General features: G+C 43.3%; 3 non-coding genes across 3 annotated transcripts; all 3 read left to right on the top strand.

Moving 5' to 3' along the window:
* Positions 1–4,702: 4,702 nt before the first annotated feature.
* Positions 4,703–4,775, top strand: TRNAK-UUU (transfer RNA lysine (anticodon UUU)). Its single transcript has one exon. It is a non-coding gene; the product is annotated as a tRNA-Lys (tRNA).
* A 3,791-nt stretch (positions 4,776–8,566) lies between these two features.
* On the top strand, positions 8,567–8,639 carry TRNAK-UUU (transfer RNA lysine (anticodon UUU)). Its single transcript has one exon. It is a non-coding gene; the product is annotated as a tRNA-Lys (tRNA).
* Positions 8,640–13,778: 5,139 nt separating this feature from the next.
* TRNAK-UUU (transfer RNA lysine (anticodon UUU)) lies at positions 13,779–13,851 on the top strand. Its single transcript has one exon. It is a non-coding gene; the product is annotated as a tRNA-Lys (tRNA).
* The last annotated feature ends 4,372 nt before the right edge of the window (positions 13,852–18,223 follow it).

Genomic DNA, 18,223 nt, shown 5'->3' with positions numbered 1-18,223 from the left:
AAACTCAAATTATCGTGAAAAATGTGTTAAAGCTCGTTATTTGAGGCTGAAATCGAACAGGTTGATTCTTGAAATGAGCTCGGACGCGTGATTCAAAAACAGGGAGAAAAAGAAACAGGTTCCGGTACGACTTTCCGAACGGCTGAAATTGAAGTGTATAAATACACGGTTTTTCGGGATTCCGGGGTCCCGGAATAAAATTCTTCGGAAATCACATAGAAAGTTTCTCGGGTCAGATAAAGCGGCCACGCAAATTTTGAGCACCAACGGATGACATTTGGGGGTGACGGTGTGCAACAAACCAGCATTCGTCGAAACTCGGATTACAGTGAAAAATGTGTTAATGCTCGTTATTTGAGGCTGAAATCGAACAGGTTGATTCCTGAAATCGATCAGGTTGATTCCTGAAATGAGCTCGGACGCGTGATTGAAAAACAGGGAGAAAAAGAAACAGGTTCCGGTACGACCTTCCGAACGGCTGAAATTGAAGTGTATAAATACACGGTTTTTCGGGATTTCGGGGTCTCGGAATAAAATTCTTCGGAAAACACATAGAAAGTTCCTCGGGTCAAATAAAGCGGCCACGCAAAGTTTGAGCACCAACGGAAGACATTTGGGGGTGCCGGTGTGCCACAAACCAGCATTCGCCGAAACTCGGATTATCGTAAAAAATGTGTTAAAGCTCGTTATTTGAGGCTGAAATCGAACAGGTTGATTCCTAAAATGAGCTCGGACGCGTGATTGAAAAACAGGGAGAAAAAGTAACAGGTTTCGGTACGACCTTCCGAACGGCTGAAATTGAAGTGTATAATAAATACACGGTTTTTCGGGATTCCGGGGTCCCGGAATAAAATTCTCCGGAAATCACATAGAAAGTTCCTCGGGTCAGATAAAGCGGCCACGCAAAGTTTGAGCACCAACGGAAGACATTTGGGGGTGACGGTGTGCCACAAGCCAGCATTCGCCGAAACTCAAATTATCGTGAAAAATGTGTTAAAGCTCGTTATTTGAGGCTGAAATCGAACAGGTTGATTCTGAAATAAGCTCGGACGCGTGATTGAAAAACAGGAGAAAAAGAAACAGTTCCGTGACGACCTTCCGAACAATTTGAAATTGAAGTGTATAAATACACGGTTTTTCGGGATTCCGGGGTCCCGAAATAAAATTCTCCGGAAATCACATAGAAAGTTCTTCGGGTCAGATAAAGCGGCCACGCAAATTTTGAGCACCAACGGAAGACATTTGGGGGTGACGGTGTGCAACAAACCAGCATTCGCCGAAACTCGGATTATCGTGAAAAATGTGTTAATGCTCGTTATTTGAGGCTGAAATCGAACAGGTTGATTCCTGAAATCGATCAGGTTGATTCCTGAAATGAGCTCGGACGCGTGATTGAAAAACAGGGAGAAAAGGAAACAGGTTCCGGTACGACCTTCCGAACGGCTGAAATTGAAGTGTATAAATACACGGTTTTTCGGGATTTCGGGGTCTCGGAATAAAATTCTTCGGAAAACACATAGAAAGTTTCTCGAGTCAGATAAAGCGGCCACGCAAAGTTTTAGCAGCAACGGAAGACATTTCAGGGTGCCGGTGTGCCACAAACCAGCATTCGCCGAAACTCAAATTATCGTGAAAAATGTGTTAAAGCTCGTTATTTGAGGCTGAAATCGAACAGGTTGATTCCTGAAATAAGCTCGGACGCGTGATTGAAAAACAGGGAGAAAAAGAAACAGGTTCCGGTACGACCTTCCGAACGGCTGAAATTGAAGTGTATAAATACACGGTTTTTCGGGATTCCGGAATAAAATTCTCCGGAAATCACATAGAAAGTTCCTCGGGTCAGATAAAGCGGCCACGCAAAGTTTGAGCACCAACGGAAGACATTTGGGGGTGCGGTGTGCGAAAGCTTGACGATTCGAAACTCAAATTATCGTGAAAAATGTGTTAAAGCTCGTTATTTGAGCTGAAATCGAACAGGTTGATTCTGAAATAAGCTCGGACGCGTGATTGAAAAACAGGGAGAAAAAGAAACAGGTTCGTGACGACCTTAACGGTTGAAATTGAAGTGTATAAATACACGGTTTTTCGGGATTAGGGGTCCGGAATAAAATTCTCGGAAATCACATAGAAAGTTCTTCGGGTCGAGATAAAGCGGCCACGCAAATTTTGAGCACCAACGGAAGACATTTGGGGGTGACGGTGTGCAACAAACCAAAGATTCGCGAAACTCGGATTATCGTGAAAAATGTGTTAATGCTCGTTATTTGAATTTGAAATCGAACAGGTTGATTCTGAAATCGATCGGTTGATTCTGAAATGAGCTCGGACGCGTGATTGAAAAACAGGGAGAAAAGGAAACAGGTTCCGGTACGACCTTCCGAACGGCTGAAATTGAAGTGTATAAATACACGGTTTTTCGGGATTTCGGGGTCTCGGAATAAAATTCTTCGGAAAACACATAGAAAGTTTCTCGAGTCAGATAAAGCGGCCACGCAAAGTTTTAGCAGCAACGGAAGACATTTCAGGTGCGGTGTGCACAAACCAAAGATTCGCCGAAACTCGGATTATCGTGAAAAATGTGTTAAAGCTCGTTATTTGAGGCTGAAATCGAACAGGTTGATTCCTGAAATGAGCTCGGACGCGTGATTGAAAAACAGGGAGAAAAAGAAACAGAATCCGGTACGACCTTCCGAACGGTTGAAATTGAAGTGTATAATAAATACACGGTTTTTCGGGATTCCGGGGTCCCGGAATAAAATTCTCCGGAAATCACATAGAAATTTCCTCGGGTCAGATAAAGCGGCCACGCAAAGTTTGAGCACCAACGGAAGATATTTTGGGGTGCCGATGTGCCACAAACCAAAGCATTCACTGAAACTCAAATTATCGTGAAAAATGTGTTAAAGCTCGTTATTTGAGGCTGAAATCGAACAGGTTGATTCCTAAAATGAGCTCGGACGCGTGATTGAAAAACAGGGAGAAAAAGAAACAGGTTCCGGTACGACCTTCCGAACGGCTGAAATTGAAGTGTATAAATACACGGTTTTTCGGGATTCCGGGGTCCCGGAATAAAATTCTCCGGAAATCACATAGAAAGTTCCTCGGGTCAGATAAAGCGGCCACGCAAATTTTGACCACCAACGGAAGACATTTGGTGGTGACGGTGTGCAACAAACCAGCATTCGCCGAAACTCGGATTATCGTGAAAAATGTGTTAATGCTCGTTATTTGAGGCTGAAATCGAACAGGTTGATTCCTGAAATCGAACAGGTTGATTCCTGAAATGAGCTCGGACGCGTGATTGAAAAATAGGGAGAAAAAGAAACAGGTTAAATGACAACCTTTCGAACGGTGAAATTGAAGTGTAAAATACACGGTTTTCGGGATTAGGGGTCCCGAATAAAATTCTCCGGAAATCACATAGAAAGTTCCTCGGGTCAGATAAAGCGGCCACGCAAAGTTAAAGCACCAACGGAAGACATTTGGGGGTGCCGGTGTCCCACAAACCAGCATTCGCTAAAACTCGGATTATCGTGAAAAATGTGTTAATGCTCGTTATTTGAGGCTGAAATCGAACATGTTGATTCCTGAAATCGAACAGGTTGATTCCAGCAATGAGCTCGGACGCGTGATTAAAAAACATGGAGAAAAAGAAACAGGTTCCGGTACGACCTGCCGAACAGCTGAAATTGAAGTGTATAATACACGGTTTTTCGGGATTCCGGGGTTCCGGAATAAAATTCTCCGGAAATCACATAGAAAGTTCCTCAGGTCAGATAAAGCGGCCACGCAAAGTTTGAGCACCAACGGAAGACATTTGGAGGTGCCGGTGTGCCACAAACCAGCATTCGCCGAAACTTAGATTATCGTGAAAAATGTGTTAAAGCTCGTTATTTGAGCCTGAAATCGAACGTGTTGATTCCTGAAATCGAACAGTCGATTCTTGAAATGAGTTCAGATGCGTGATTGAAAAATAGGGAGAAAAAGAAACAGGTTCCGCTACGACCTTCCGAACGGCTGAAATTGAAGTGTATATAATACACGGTTTTTCGGGATTCCGGGGTCCTGAAATAAAATTCTCCGGAAATCACATAGAAAGTTCCTCGGGTCAGATAAAGCGGCCACGCAATGTTTGAGCACCAACGGAAGACATTTGGGGAATCAACTTTTGGACAAAGTTTCAGCACCAACGAAAGAAATTCGGGTAAGATAAAGCGGCCAACGTTGGTTTCCCACGTTTGGACCACGGCAAACGTTGGTTTCCAACGTTTGGTCCATGGTTGAACGTTAGATCTCAAAGTTTGGTCCATGGTTCAACCTTGGGGGTACAAATTTCAGATTTACGCAGAAAAATTGCAATGTTTGTTATTACTAAGTCAATACGTGACGTAGATCAATTATCGAATAGATTTAACAGTGCACAAAAAAAAAAAATTAACCAAATAATGAAGCGATTAAGTTGTTTAAGTACCGGTGATTCGAAATTCGTCGTGTTGATAATTGTTGTTTTTTTTTTTAATTTAGTTGAAGTTGAGAGGAAATTTTTTAGAGAGAGAATGTGTCGGATGAGTGGAATGGCGGCTATCGTCTTTTTTTGAAAAACGTCATCGATATTTACTAAAACGTCGTCGATATAAATCAGCCCTCAAATTAATTTAGAGTTATGCGTTTAATTACATAAATGTGATAAAGTAAACAAGCAGCCGTCTTAGCTCAGCTGGTAGAGCGCACGGCTTTTAACCGTGTGGTCGTGGGTTTGATTCCCACAAACGGCATTATAAAATTATTTTCACGTTTTTTTTGTGAAGCCTCTTGTTTAACGTATTTAGTAATTAGATTAAGGAACCCCAATCTTGTTACAATGTCTGCCATACCAAATAACAGGTTCCGGTACAACCTTCCGAACGGCTGAAATTGAAGTGTATATATAATACACGGTTTTTCGGGATTTCAGGGTCCCGGAATAAAATTCTCCGGAAATCACATAGAAAGTTCCTCGGGTCAGATAAAGCGGCCACGGAAAGTTTGAGCACCAACGGAAGACGTTTGGTGGTGCCGGTGTGCCACAAACCAACATTCGCCGAAACTCGGATTATCGTGAAAAATGTGTTAAAGCTCGTTATTTGAGGCTGAAATCGAGCAGGTTGATTCCTGAAATGGAACAGGTTGATTCCTGAAATGAGATAGGACGCGTGATTGAAAAACAGGGAGAAAAAGAAACAGGTTCCGGTACGACCTTCCGAACGGCTGAAATTGAAGTGTATAATACACGGTTTTTCGGGATTCCGGGGCCCCGGAATAAAATTCTCCGGAAATCACATAGAAAGTTCCTCGGGTCAGATAAAGCGGCCACACAAAGTTTGAGCACCAACGGAAGACATTTGGGAGTCCCGGAGTGCCACAAACCACCATTCGCCGAAACTCGGATTATCGTGAAAAATGTGTTAAAGCTCGTTATTTGAGGCTGAAATCGAACAGGTTGATTCCTGAAATTGAACAGGTTGATTCCTGAAAGAGCTCGGACGCATGATTGAAAAACAGGTAGAAAAAGAAACAGGTTCCGGTACGACCTTCCGAACGGCTGAAATTGAAGTGTATATACACGATTTTTCGGGATTCCGGGGTCCCGGAACAAAATTCTCCGGAAATCACATAGAAAGTTCCTCGGGTCAGATAAAGCGGCCACGCAAAGTTTGAGCACCAACGGAAGACATTTGGGGGTGCCGGTGTGCCACAAACCATCATTCGCCGAAACACGGATTAAAGTGAAAAATGTGTTAATGCTCGTTATTTGAGGCTGAAATCGGACAGGTTGATTCCTGAAATCGAACAGGTTGATTACTGAAAGAGTTCGGACGCGTGATTGAAAAACAGGTAGAAAAAGAAACAGGTTCCGGTACAACCTTCCGAACGGCTGAAATTGAAGTGTATATACACGATTTTTCGGGATTCCGGGGTCCCGGAACAAAATTCTCCGGGAATCACATAGAAAGTTCCTCAGGTCAGATAAAGCGGCAACGCAAAGTTTGAGCACCAACGGAAGACATTTGAGGGTGCCGGTGTGCCACAAACCAAAGCATTCGCCGAAACTCGGATTATCGTGAAAAATGTGTTAAAGCTCGTTATTTGAGGCTGAAATCGAATAGGTTGATTCCTGAAATGAGCTCAGACGCGTGATTGAAAAACAGGGAGAAAAAGAAACAGGTTTCGGTACGACCTTCCGAACGGGTGAAATTGAAATGTATAATAAATACACGGTTTTTCGGGATTCCGGGGTCCCGGAATAAAATTCTCCGGAAATCACATAGAATGTTCCTCGGGTCAGATAAAGCGGCCACGCAAAGTTTGAGCAACAACGGAAGACATTTGGGGGTGCCGGTGTGCCACAAACCAGCAATCGCCGAAACTCAAATTATCGTGAAAAATGTGTTAAAGCTCGTCATTTGAGGCTGAAATCGAACAGGTAGATTCCTGAAATGAGCTCGGATGCGTGATTGAAAAACAGGGAGAAAAAGAAACAGGTTCCGGTACGACCTTCCGAACGGCTGAAATTGAAGTGTATAAATACACGGTTTTCGGGATTAGGGGTCCCGAAATAAAATTCTCCGGAAATCAGATAGAAAGTTCCTCGGGTCAGATTAAGCGGCCACGCAAAGTTTGAACACCAACGGAAGACATTTGGGGGTGACGGTGTGCAACAAACCAGCATTCGCCGAAACTCGGATTATCGTGAAAAATGTGTTAATGCTCGTTATTTGAGGCTGAAATCGAACAAGGTTGATTTTGAAATCGATCAGTTGATTCTGAAATGAGCTCGGACGCGTGATTGAAAAACAGGGAGAAAAAGAAACAGTTAGTGACGACCTTCCGAACTTTGAAATTGAAGTGTATAAATACACGGTTTTTCGGGATTCCGGGGTCCCGGAATAAAATTCTCCGGAAATCACATAGAAAGTTCCTCGGGTCAGATAAAGCGGCCACGCAAATTTTGACCACCAACGGAAGACATTTGGGGTGACGGTGTGCAACAAACCAGCATTCGCCGAAACTCGGATTATCGTGAAAAATGTGTTAATGCTCGTTATTTGAGGCTGAAATCGAACAGGTTGATTCCTGAAATCGAACAGGTTGATTCCTGAAATGAGCTCGGACGCGTGATTGAAAAACAGGGAGAAAAAGAAACAGGTTCCGGTACAACCTTTCGAACGGCTGAAATTGAAGTGTATAATAAATACACGGTTTTTCGGGATTCCGGGGTCCCGGAATAAAATTCTCCGGAAATCACATAGAAAGTTCCTCGGGTCAGATAAAGCGGCCACGCAAAGTTAAAGCACCAACGGAAGACATTTGGGGGTGCCGGTGTCCCACAAACCAGCATTCGCCGAAACTCGGATTATCGTGAAAAATGTGTTAATGCTCGTTATTTGAGGCTGAAATCGATTATGTTGATTCCTGAAATCGAACAGGTTGATTCCTGCAATGAGCTCAGACGCGTGATTAAAAAACATGGAGAAAAAGAAACAGGATCCGGTACAACCTTCCGAACAGCTGAAATTGAGCTGTATAATACACGGTTTTTCGGGATTCCGGGGTTCCGGAATAAAATTCTCCGGAAATCACATAGAAAGTTCCTCAGGTCAGATAAAGCGGCCAAGCAAAGTTTGAGCACCAACGGAAGACATTTGGAGGTGCCGGTGTGCCACAAACCAGCATTCGCCGAAACTTAGATTATCGTGAAAAATGTGTTAAAGCTCGTTATTTGAGCCTGAAATCGAACGTGTTGATTCCTGAAACCGAACAGTTTATTCTTGAAATGAGTTCAGATGCGTGATTGAAAAATAGGGAGAAAAAGAAACAGGTTCCGCTACGACCTTCCGAACGGCTGAAATTGAAGTGTATATAATACACGGTTTTTCGGGATTCCGGGGTCCTGAAATAAAATTCTCCGGAAATCACATAGAAAGTTCCTCGGGTCAGATAAAGCGGCCACGCAATGTTTGAGCACCAACGGAAGACATTTGGGGAATCAACTTTTGGACAAAGTTTCAGCACCAACGAAAGAAATTCGGGTAAGATAAAGCGGCCAACGTTGGTTTCCCACGTTTGGACCACGGCAAACGTTGGTTTCCAACGTTTGGTCCATGGTTGAACGTTAGATCTCAAAGTTTGGTCCATGGTTCAACCTTGGGGGTACAAATTTCAGATTTACGCAGAAAAATTGCAATGTTTGTTATTACTAAGTCAATACGTGACGTAGATCAATTATCGAATAGATTTAACAGTGCACAAAAAAAAAAAATTAACCAAATAATGAAGCGATTAAGTTGTTTAAGTACCGGTGATTCGAAATTCGTCGTGTTGATAATTGTTGTTTTTTTTTTAATTTAGTTGAAGTTGAGAGGAAATTTTTTAGAGAGAGAATGTGTCGGATGAGTGGAATGGCGGCTATCGTCTTTTTTTGAAAAACGTCATCGATATTTACTAAAACGTCGTCGATATAAATCAGCCCTCAAATTAATTTAGAGTTATGCGTTTAATTACATAAATGTGATAAAGTAAACAAGCAGCCGTCTTAGCTCAGCTGGTAGAGCGCACGGCTTTTAACCGTGTGGTCGTGGGTTTGATTCCCACAAACGGCATTATAAAATTATTTTCACGTTTTTTTTGTGAAGCCTCTTGTTTAACGTATTTAGTAATTAGATTAAGGAACCCCAATCTTGTTACAATGTCTGCCATACCAAATAACAGGTTCCGGTAAAACCTTTCGAACGGCTGAAATTGAAGTGTATATATAATACACGGTTTTTCGGGATTTCAGGGTCCCGGAATAAAATTCTCCGGAAATCACATAGAAAGTTCCTCGGGTCAGATAAAGCGGCCACGGAAAGTTTGAGCACCAACGGAAGACGTTTGGTGGTGCCGGTGTGCCACAAACCAGCATTCGCCGAAACTCGGATTATCGTGAAAAATGTGTTAAAGCTCGTTATTTGAGGCTGAAATCGAGCAGGTTGATTCCTGAAATGGAACAGGTTGATTCTTGAAATGAGATAGGACGCGTGATTGAAAAACAGGGAGAAAAAGAAACAGGTTCCGGTACGACCTTCCGAACGGCTGAAATTGAAGTGTATAATACACGGTTTTTCGGGATTCCGGGGCCCCGGAATAAAATTCTCCGGAAATCACATAGAAAGTTCCTCGGGTCAGATAAAGCGGCCACACAAAGTTTGAGCACCAACGGAAGACATTTGGGGGTGCCGGAGTGCCACAAACCATCATTCGCCGAAACTCGGATTATCGTGAAAAATGTGTTAAAACTCGTTATTTGAGGCTGAAATCGAACAGGTTGATTCCTGAAATTGAACAGGTTGATTCCTGAAAGAGCTCGGACGCGTAATTGAAAAACAGGTAGAAAAAGAAACAGGTTCCGGTACGACCTTCCTAACGGCTGAAATTGAAGTGTATATACACGATTTTTCGGGATTCCGGGGTCCCGGAACAAAATTCTCCGGAAATCACATAGAAAGTTCCTCGGGTCAGATAAAGCGGCCACGCAAAGTTTGAGCACCAACGGAAGACATTTGGGGGTGCCGGTGTGCCACAAACCATCATTCGCCGAAACCCGGATTATCGTGAAAAATGTGTTAAAGCTCGTTATTTGAGGCTGAAATCGAGCAGGTTGATTCCTGAAATCGAACAGGTTGATTACTGAAAGAGCTCGGACGCGTGATTGAAAAACAGGTAGAAAAAGAAACAGGTTCCGGTACGACCTTCCGAACGGCTGAAATTGAAGTGTATATACACGATTTTTCGGGATTCGGGGTCCCGGAACAAAATTCTCCGAGAATCACATAGAAAGTTCCTCGGGTCAGATAAAGCGGCAACGCAAAGTTTGAGCACCAACGGAAGACATTTGGGGGTGCCGGTGTGCCACAAACCAAAGATTTCGAAACTCGGATTATCGTGAAAAATGTGTTAAAGCTCGTTATTTGAGGCTGAAATCGAACAGGTTGATTCCTGAAATGAGCTCAGACGCGTGATTGAAAAACAGGGAGAAAAAGAAACAGGTTTCGGTACGACCTTCCGAACGGGTGAAATTGAAATGTATATAATAAATACACGGTTTTTCGGGATTCCGGGGTCCCGGAATAAAATTCTCCGGAAATCACATAGAATGTTCCTCGGGTCAGATAAAGCGGCCACGCAAAGTTTGAGCAACAACGGAAGACATTTGGGGGTGCCGGTGTGCCAGAAACCAGCATTCGCCGAAACTCAAATTATCGTGAAAAATGTGTTAAAGCTCGTCATTTGAGGCTGAAATCGAACAGGTAGATTCCTGAAATGAGCTCGGATGCGTGATTGAAAAACAGGGAGAAAAAGAAACAGGTTCCGGTACGACCTTCCGAACGGCTGAAATTGAAGTGTATAAATACACGGTTTTTCGGGATTCCGGGGTCCCGAAATAAAATTCTCCGGAAATCACATAGAAAGTTCCTCGGGTCAGATTAAGCGGCCACGCAAAGTTTGAACACCAACGGAAGAAATTTGGGGGTGACGGTGTGCAACAAACCAGCATTCGCCGAAACTCGGATTATCGTGAAAAATGTGTTAATGCTCGTTATTTGAGGCTGAAATCGAACAGGTTGATTCCTGAAATCGATCAGGTTGATTCCTGAGATGAGCTCGGACGCGTGATTGAAAAACAGGGAGAAAAAGAAACAGGTTCCGCTACGACCTTCCGATCGGCTGAAATTGAAGTGCATAAATACACGGTTTTTCGGGATTTCGGGGTCTCGGAATAAAATTCTTCGGAAAACACATAGAAAGTTCCTCGGGTCAGATAAAGCGGCCACGCAAAGTTTGAGCACCAACGGAAGACATTTGGGGGTGACGGTGTGCAACAAACTAGCATTCGCCGAAACTCGGATTATCGTGAAAAATATGTTAATGCTCGTTATTTGAGACTGAAATCGAACAGGTTGATTCCTGAAATCGATCAGGTTGATTTCTGAAATGAGCTCGGACGTGTGATTGAAAAACAGGGAGAAAAAGAAATAGGTTCCGCTACGACCTTCCGAACGGCTGAAATTGAAGTGTATAAATACACGGTTTTTCGGGATTTCGGGGTCTCGGAATAAAATTCTTCGGAAAACACATAGAAAGTTCCCCGGGTCAGATAAAGCGGCACGCAAAGTTTGAGCACCAACGGAAGACATCTGGGGGTGCCGGTGTGCCACAAACCAGCATTCGCCGAAACTCGGATTATCGTGAAAAATGTGTTAAAGCTCGTTATTTGAGGCTGAAATCGAACAGGTTGATTCCTGAAATCGAACAGGTTGATTCCTGAAATGAGCTCGGACGCGTGATTGAAAAACAGGTAGAAAAAGAAACAGGTTCCGGTACGACCTTCCGAACGGCTGAAATTGAAGTGTATAATACACGGTTTTTCGGGATTCCGGGGTTCCGGAATAAAATTCTCCGGAAATCACATAGAAAGTTCCTCAGGTCAGATAAAGCGGCCACGCAAAGTTTGAGCACCAACGGAAGACATTTGGGGGTGCCAGTGTGCCAAAAACCAGCATTCGCCAAAATTCGGATTATCAAGAAAAATGTGTTAAAGCTCGTTCTTTGAGGCTGAAATCGAACAGGTTGATTCCTTAAATCGAATAGGTTGATTCCTGAAATGAGATCGGACACGTGATTGAAAAAGAGGGAGAAAAAGAAACAGGTTCCGGTACGACCTTCCAAACGGCTGAAATTGAAGTGTATATAATACACGGTTTTTCGGGATTCCGGGGTCCCGGAATAAAATTCTCCGGAAATCACATAGAAAGTTCATCGGGTCAGATAAAGCGGCCACGCAAAGTTTGAGCACCAACGGAAGACATTTGGGGTTGCCGGTGTGCCACAAACCAGCATTCGCCGAAACTCGGATTATCGTGAAAAATGTGTTAATGCTCGTTATTTGAGGCTGAAATCGAACAGGTTGATTCCTGAAATCGAACAGGTTGATTCCTAAAAGAGCTCGGACGCGTGATTGAAAAACAGGTAGAAAAAGAAACAGGTTCCGGTACGACCTTCCGAACGGCTGAAATTGAAGTGTATAATAAATACACGGTTTTTCGGGATTCCGGGGTTCCGGAATAAAATTCTCCGGAAATCACATAGAAAGTTCCTCAGGTCAGATAAAGCGGCCATGCAAAGTTTGAGCACCAACGGAAGACATTTGGGGGTGCCAGTGTGCCAAAAACCAGCATTCGCCGAAATTCGGATTATCAAGAAAAATGTGTTAAAGTTCGTTCTTTGAGGCTGAAATCGAACAGATTGATTCCTTAAATCGAATAGGTTGATTCCTGAAATGAGATCGGACGCGTGATTGAAAAACAGGGAGAAAAATAAACAGGTTCCGGTACGACCTTCCAAACGGCTGAAATTGAAGTGTATAATACACGGTTTTTCGGGATTCCGGGGTCCCGGAATAAAATTCTCCGGAAAACACATAGAAAGTTCCTCGAGTCATATAAAGTGGCCACGCAAAGTTTGAGCACCAACGGAAGACATTTGCGGGTGCCGGTGTGCCACAAACCAGCATTCGCCGAAATTCGGATTATCGTGAAAAATGTGTTAAAGCTCGTTATTTGAGGTTGAAATCGAACAGGTTGATTACTGAAATCAAACAGTTGATTCTTGAAATGAGCTCAGACGCGTGATTGAAAAATTGGGAGAAAAAGAAACAGGTTCCGCTACGACCTTCCGAACGGCTGAAATTGAAGTGTATAATAAATACACGGTTTTTCGGGATTCCGGGGTTCCGGAATAAAATTCTCCGGAAATCACATAGAAAGTTCCTCAGGTCAAATAAAGCGGCCACGCAAAGTTTGAGCACCAACGGAAGACATTTGGGGGTGCCGGTGTGCCACAAACCAGCATTCGCCGAAACTCAGATTATCGTGAAAAATGTGTTAAAGCTCGTTATTTGAGGCTGAAATCGAACAGGTTGATTCCTGAAATCGAACAGTTGATTCTTGAAATGAGCTTAGACGCGTGATTGAAAAATAGGGAGAAAAAGAAACAGGTTCCGCTACGACCTTCCGAACGGTTGAAATTGAAGTGTATATAATACACGGTTTTTCGGGATTCCGGGGTCCCGGAATAAAATTCTCAGGAAATCACATAGAAATTTCCTCGGGTCAGATAAAGCGGCCACGCAAAGTTTGAGCACCAACGAAAGACATTTGGGTAATCAACTTTTGGGCAAAGTTTGAGCACCAACGAAAGAAATTCGGGTCAGATAAAGCGGCCAACGTTGGTTTCCCACGTTTGGACCACGACAAACGTTGGTTTCCAACGTTTGGTCCATGGCTGAACGTTAGATCTCAAAGTTTGGTCCATGGTTCAACCTTGGGGGTACAAATTTCAGATTTACGCAGAAAAATTGCAATGTTTGTTATTACTAAGTCAATATGTGACGTAAATCAATTATCGAATAGATTTAACGGTACACAAAAAAAAATTAACCAAATAATGAAGCGATTAAGTTGTTTAAGTACCGGTGATTCGAAATCCGTCGTGTTGTTAATTGTTGTTTTTTTTTTTAATTTAGTTGAAGTTGAGAGGAAACTTTTTAGAGAGAGAAAGTGTTGGATGAGTGGAATGGCGGTTATCGTCTTTTTTTGAAAAACGTCGTCGATATTTACTAAAACGTCGTCGATATAAATCAGCCCTCAAATTAATTTAGAGTTATGCGTTTAATTACGTAAATGTGATAAAGTAAACAAGCAGTCGTCTTAGCTCAGCTGGTAGAGCGCACGGCTTTTAGCCGTGTGGTCGTGGGTTCGATTCCTACAGACGGCGTTATATAATTATTTTCACTTTTTTTTTGTGAAGCCTCTTGTTTAACGTATTTAGTAATTAGATTAAGGAACCCCAATCTTGTTACAATGTCTGCCATACCAAATTACAGGTTCCGGTACGACCCTCCGAACGGCTGAAATTGAAGTGTATAATACACGGTTTTTCGGGATTTCAGGGTCCCGGAATAAAATTCTCCGGAAATCACATAGAAAGTTCCTCGGGTCAGATAAAGCGGCCACGCAAAGTTTGAGCACCAACGGAAGACATTTGGGGGTGCCGGTGTGCCACAATCCATCATTCGCCGAAACACAGATTATCGTGAAAAATGTGTTAAAGCTCGTTATTTGAGGCTGAATTCGAACAGGTTGATTCCTGAAATAGAACAGGTTGATTCCTGAAAGAGCTCGGACGCGTGATTGAAAAACAGGTAGAAAAAGAAACAAAGTTACTGACGACCTTCCGAACTAATTTGAAATTGAAGTGTATATACACGATTTTTCGGGATTCCGGGGTCCCGGAAAAAAATTCTCCGGAAATCATATAGAAAGTTCCTCGGGTAAGATAAAGCGGCAACGCAAATTTTGAGCACCAACGGAAGACATTTGGGGGTGCCGGTGTGCCACAAACCAGCATTCGCCGAAACTCGGATTATCGTGAAAAATGTGTTAAAGCTCGTTATTTGAGGCTGAAATCGAACAGGTTGATTCCTGAAATGAGCTCGGATGCGTGATTGAAAAACATGGAGAAAAAGAAACAGGTTCCGGTACGACCTTCCGAACGGCTGAAATTGAAGTGTATATATATAATACACGGTTTTTCGGGATTCCGGGGTCCCAGAATAAAATTCTCCGGAAATCACATAGAAAGTTCCTCGGGTCAGATAAATCGGCCACGCAAAGTTTGAGCACCAACGGAAGACATTTGGGGGTCGGTTTGCCAAACCAAAGATTCGCCGAAACTCAGATTATCGTGAAAAATGTGTTAAAGCTCGTTATTTGAGGCTGAAATCGAACAGGTTGATTCCTGAAATGAGCTCGGACGCGTGAGTGAAAAACAGGGAGAAAAAGAAACAGGTTCCGGTACGACCTTCCGAACGGCTCAAATTGAAGTGTATAAATACACGGTTTATTGGGATTCCGGGGTCCCAGAATAAAATTCTCCGGAAATCACATAGAAAATTCCTTGGGTCAGATAAATCGGCCACGCAAAGTTTGAGCACCAACGGAAGACATTTGGGGGTGCCGGTGTGCCACAAACCAGCATTCGCCGAAACTCGGATTATCGTGAAAAATGTGTTAATGCTCGTTATTTGAGGCTGAAATCGAACACGTTGATTCCTGAAATCGAACGGGTTGATTCTTGAAATGAGCTCGGACGCGTGATTGAGAAACAGGGAGAAAAAGAAACAGGTTCCGGTACGACCTTCCGAACGGCTGAAATTGAAGTGTATAAATACACGGTTTTTCGGGATTCTGGGGTCTCGGAATAAAATTCTCCGGAAAACACACAAAAAGTTCCTCGAGTCAGATAAAGCGGCCACGCAAAGTTTGAGCACCAACGGAAGACATTTGGGGGGTGCCGGTGTGCCACAAACCAGCATTCGCCGAAATTCGGATTATCGTGAAAAAAGTGTTAAAGCGCGTTATTTGAGGTTGAAATCGAACAGGTTGATTCCTGAAATCAAATAGGTTGATTCCTGAAATGAGCTCGGACGCTTGATTGAAAAACAGGGAGAAAAAGAAACTGGTTCCAGTACGACCTTTCGAACGGCTGAAATTGAAGTGTATAATACACAGTTTTTCGGGATTCCGGGGTTCCGGAATAAAATTCTCCGGAAATCACATAGAAAGTTCCTCAGGTCAGATAAAGCGGCCACGCAAAGTTTGAGCACCAACGGAAGACATTTGGGGGTGCCGGTGTGCCACAAACCAGCATTCGCCGAAACTCAGATTATCGTGAAAAATGTGTTAAAGCTCGTTATTTGAGGCTGAAATCGAACAGGTTGATTCCCTAAATCGAACAGTTGATTCTTGAAATGAGCTCAGACGCGTGATTGAAAATTAGGGAGAAAAAGAAACAGGTTCCGCTACGACCTTCCGAACGGCTGAAATTAAAGTGTATATAATACACGGTTTTTCGGGATTCCGGGGTCTTGGAATAAAATTCTCCGAAAATCACATAGAAAGTTCCTCGGGTCAGATAACGCGGCCACGCAAAGTTTGAGCACCAACGGAAGACATTTGGGGAATCAACTTTTGGGCAAAGTTTGAGCACCAACGAAAGAAATTCGGGTCAGATTAAGCGGCCAACGTTGGTTTCCCACGTTTGGACCACGACAAACGTTGGTTTCCAACGTTTGGTCCATAGCTGAACGTTAGATCTCAAAGTTTGGTCCATGGTACAACCTTGGGGGGTACAAATTTCAGATTTACGCAGAAAAATTGCAATGTTTGTTATTACTAAGTCAATACGTGTGACGTAAATCAATTATCGAATAGATTTAACTGTGCACAAAAAAAAAAATTAACCAAATAATGAAGCGATTAAGTTGTTTAAGTACTGGTGATTCGAAATCCGTCGTGTTGTTAATTGTTGTTTTTTTTTTTTTTAATTTAGTTGAAGTTGAGAGGAAATTTTTTATAGAGAGAAAGTGTTGGATGAGTGGAATGACGGTTATCGTCTTTTTTTGAAAAACGTCGTCGATATTTACTAAAACGTCGTCGATATAAATCAGCCCTCAAATTAATTTAGAGTTATGCGTTTAATTACATAAATGTGATAAAGTAAACAAGCAGCCGTCTTAGCTCAGTGTTTGGGCTAAAAATAGCACAATGAAGAAGGCCCACTTAATAAAGCAAAGGCTATGGATAGAGTGGTAAGGAGGAAGGGAGCCCGCGGTCAGGGAAATAGGGAAACGGGCTTAAGAAAGATCAGGAGCCCATCATAGAAGGCGCCCGCATTAAGGAAAGAAGTGTCAGAGAGAAGTTAGGGAGAAGTTAGGGAGATCAGAGAGAATTGGAAAGGAAGTCCGGGTTTGGAAAGAGTCCTTATGGAAATTATATTCACTTTCCATATTCAAGGTAGGACATAACTAGGGTTCTTACCCTATAAATAGCCAAGGAAGCAAATCAAGAAGGACATTCAACACACTATATTCGAGACATTCGCACTTGTTCATCCACATTAACACCACGACATATTACCCTCAAAAGTACATTCACCTAAGATCTTGCAGGCCTGACATCTAGCGCCAGCGAGATTGGAATTACGTTACTATTGTAATCATCCTCCAATTCATATAGTGCAATACTTGGCAGGGTACCGTCCATCCCGCGGTTGTTCCCACATTGGGTTTTCCGCGTCACCAAAATCTAACGTGTCAATTTACATTACGCACGTTATTTTCCTATTTACTTATTGACAAACGAACGATCATACAATCAACCAACGAATAAAGACTACATTGACCCGAATTAATCGACTTGGGTAAAAATACCTAAACAGTTTGGCGCCCACCGTGGGGCATTTTGGTCGTCAATCGTTGATATTCTAGATATACAATGGAAAAGCAAGCATCTGAAGCCGTGTCAGGGAGCAGGAAACCATCGCCACCACTGCCGTCTACCGAAAATCCAACATCAACAGTGGCCACGCAGGCTCCCGGACACACCTCAAGAATCATACCGACAGCAAAAAACTCTTTACCTCCCAAGACTCCTGCTGTCACAGCTCAGACCAGATTAGACAAAGGAACATCAAGCTCAGGCGTCACTCCGCAACCTAGTCCCACGCAAATCTTGCTCACTGGCGTGGAGAATCTTCAGAAAGCTATGGAAAACATCAGAGAAGACCAAAGGAGAGCAGATACTGAAGCGAGAAGGAGAGACAGAGAGCTCTGGGCACAGATTGATCTCCTAAAGCAGCAGTCCGACACTCCAGCAAACAGGACAGGTGAAGGAAGATCTCCCTTGATAGATCTGACACAAAGAGCATCAGGCAGCAGGCAGATACCAGCTGAAATAATAACAAGATTGGATTTGGCTACGGTACCATCAGATGGAAGAATAACCCCACGAGGGTTAGGATACCTCACACTAGATACCTGGCAGCCGGCTAACTGCATAGGGACACAAACAGGTGGCCCCCCCGTCAGGAGTCCCACAACAATCGATCAGACACCTGTAGCAGGATCCGAGTCAAACCAACAAACGAACTGGCAGCAGGGGACAATCGTTACTACAACCCCCCTGGCTGCCGGAGCCTATCAGAACCTTCCAGAACCCGGATCAGGAGGAAATATGCAGACAGCTGACAGGCGGACCCCAGATTCAGCCAGTATAACTAATCAGCAGTACTTAGAGCTAAAGGAGAT

This window comes from Silene latifolia, chromosome 8 (genome assembly GCF_048544455.1).
Source record: "Silene latifolia isolate original U9 population chromosome 8, ASM4854445v1, whole genome shotgun sequence".
NCBI lineage: Eukaryota > Viridiplantae > Streptophyta > Magnoliopsida > Caryophyllales > Caryophyllaceae > Silene > Silene latifolia.
This window is presented reverse-complemented; position numbering and strand designations above follow the sequence as displayed.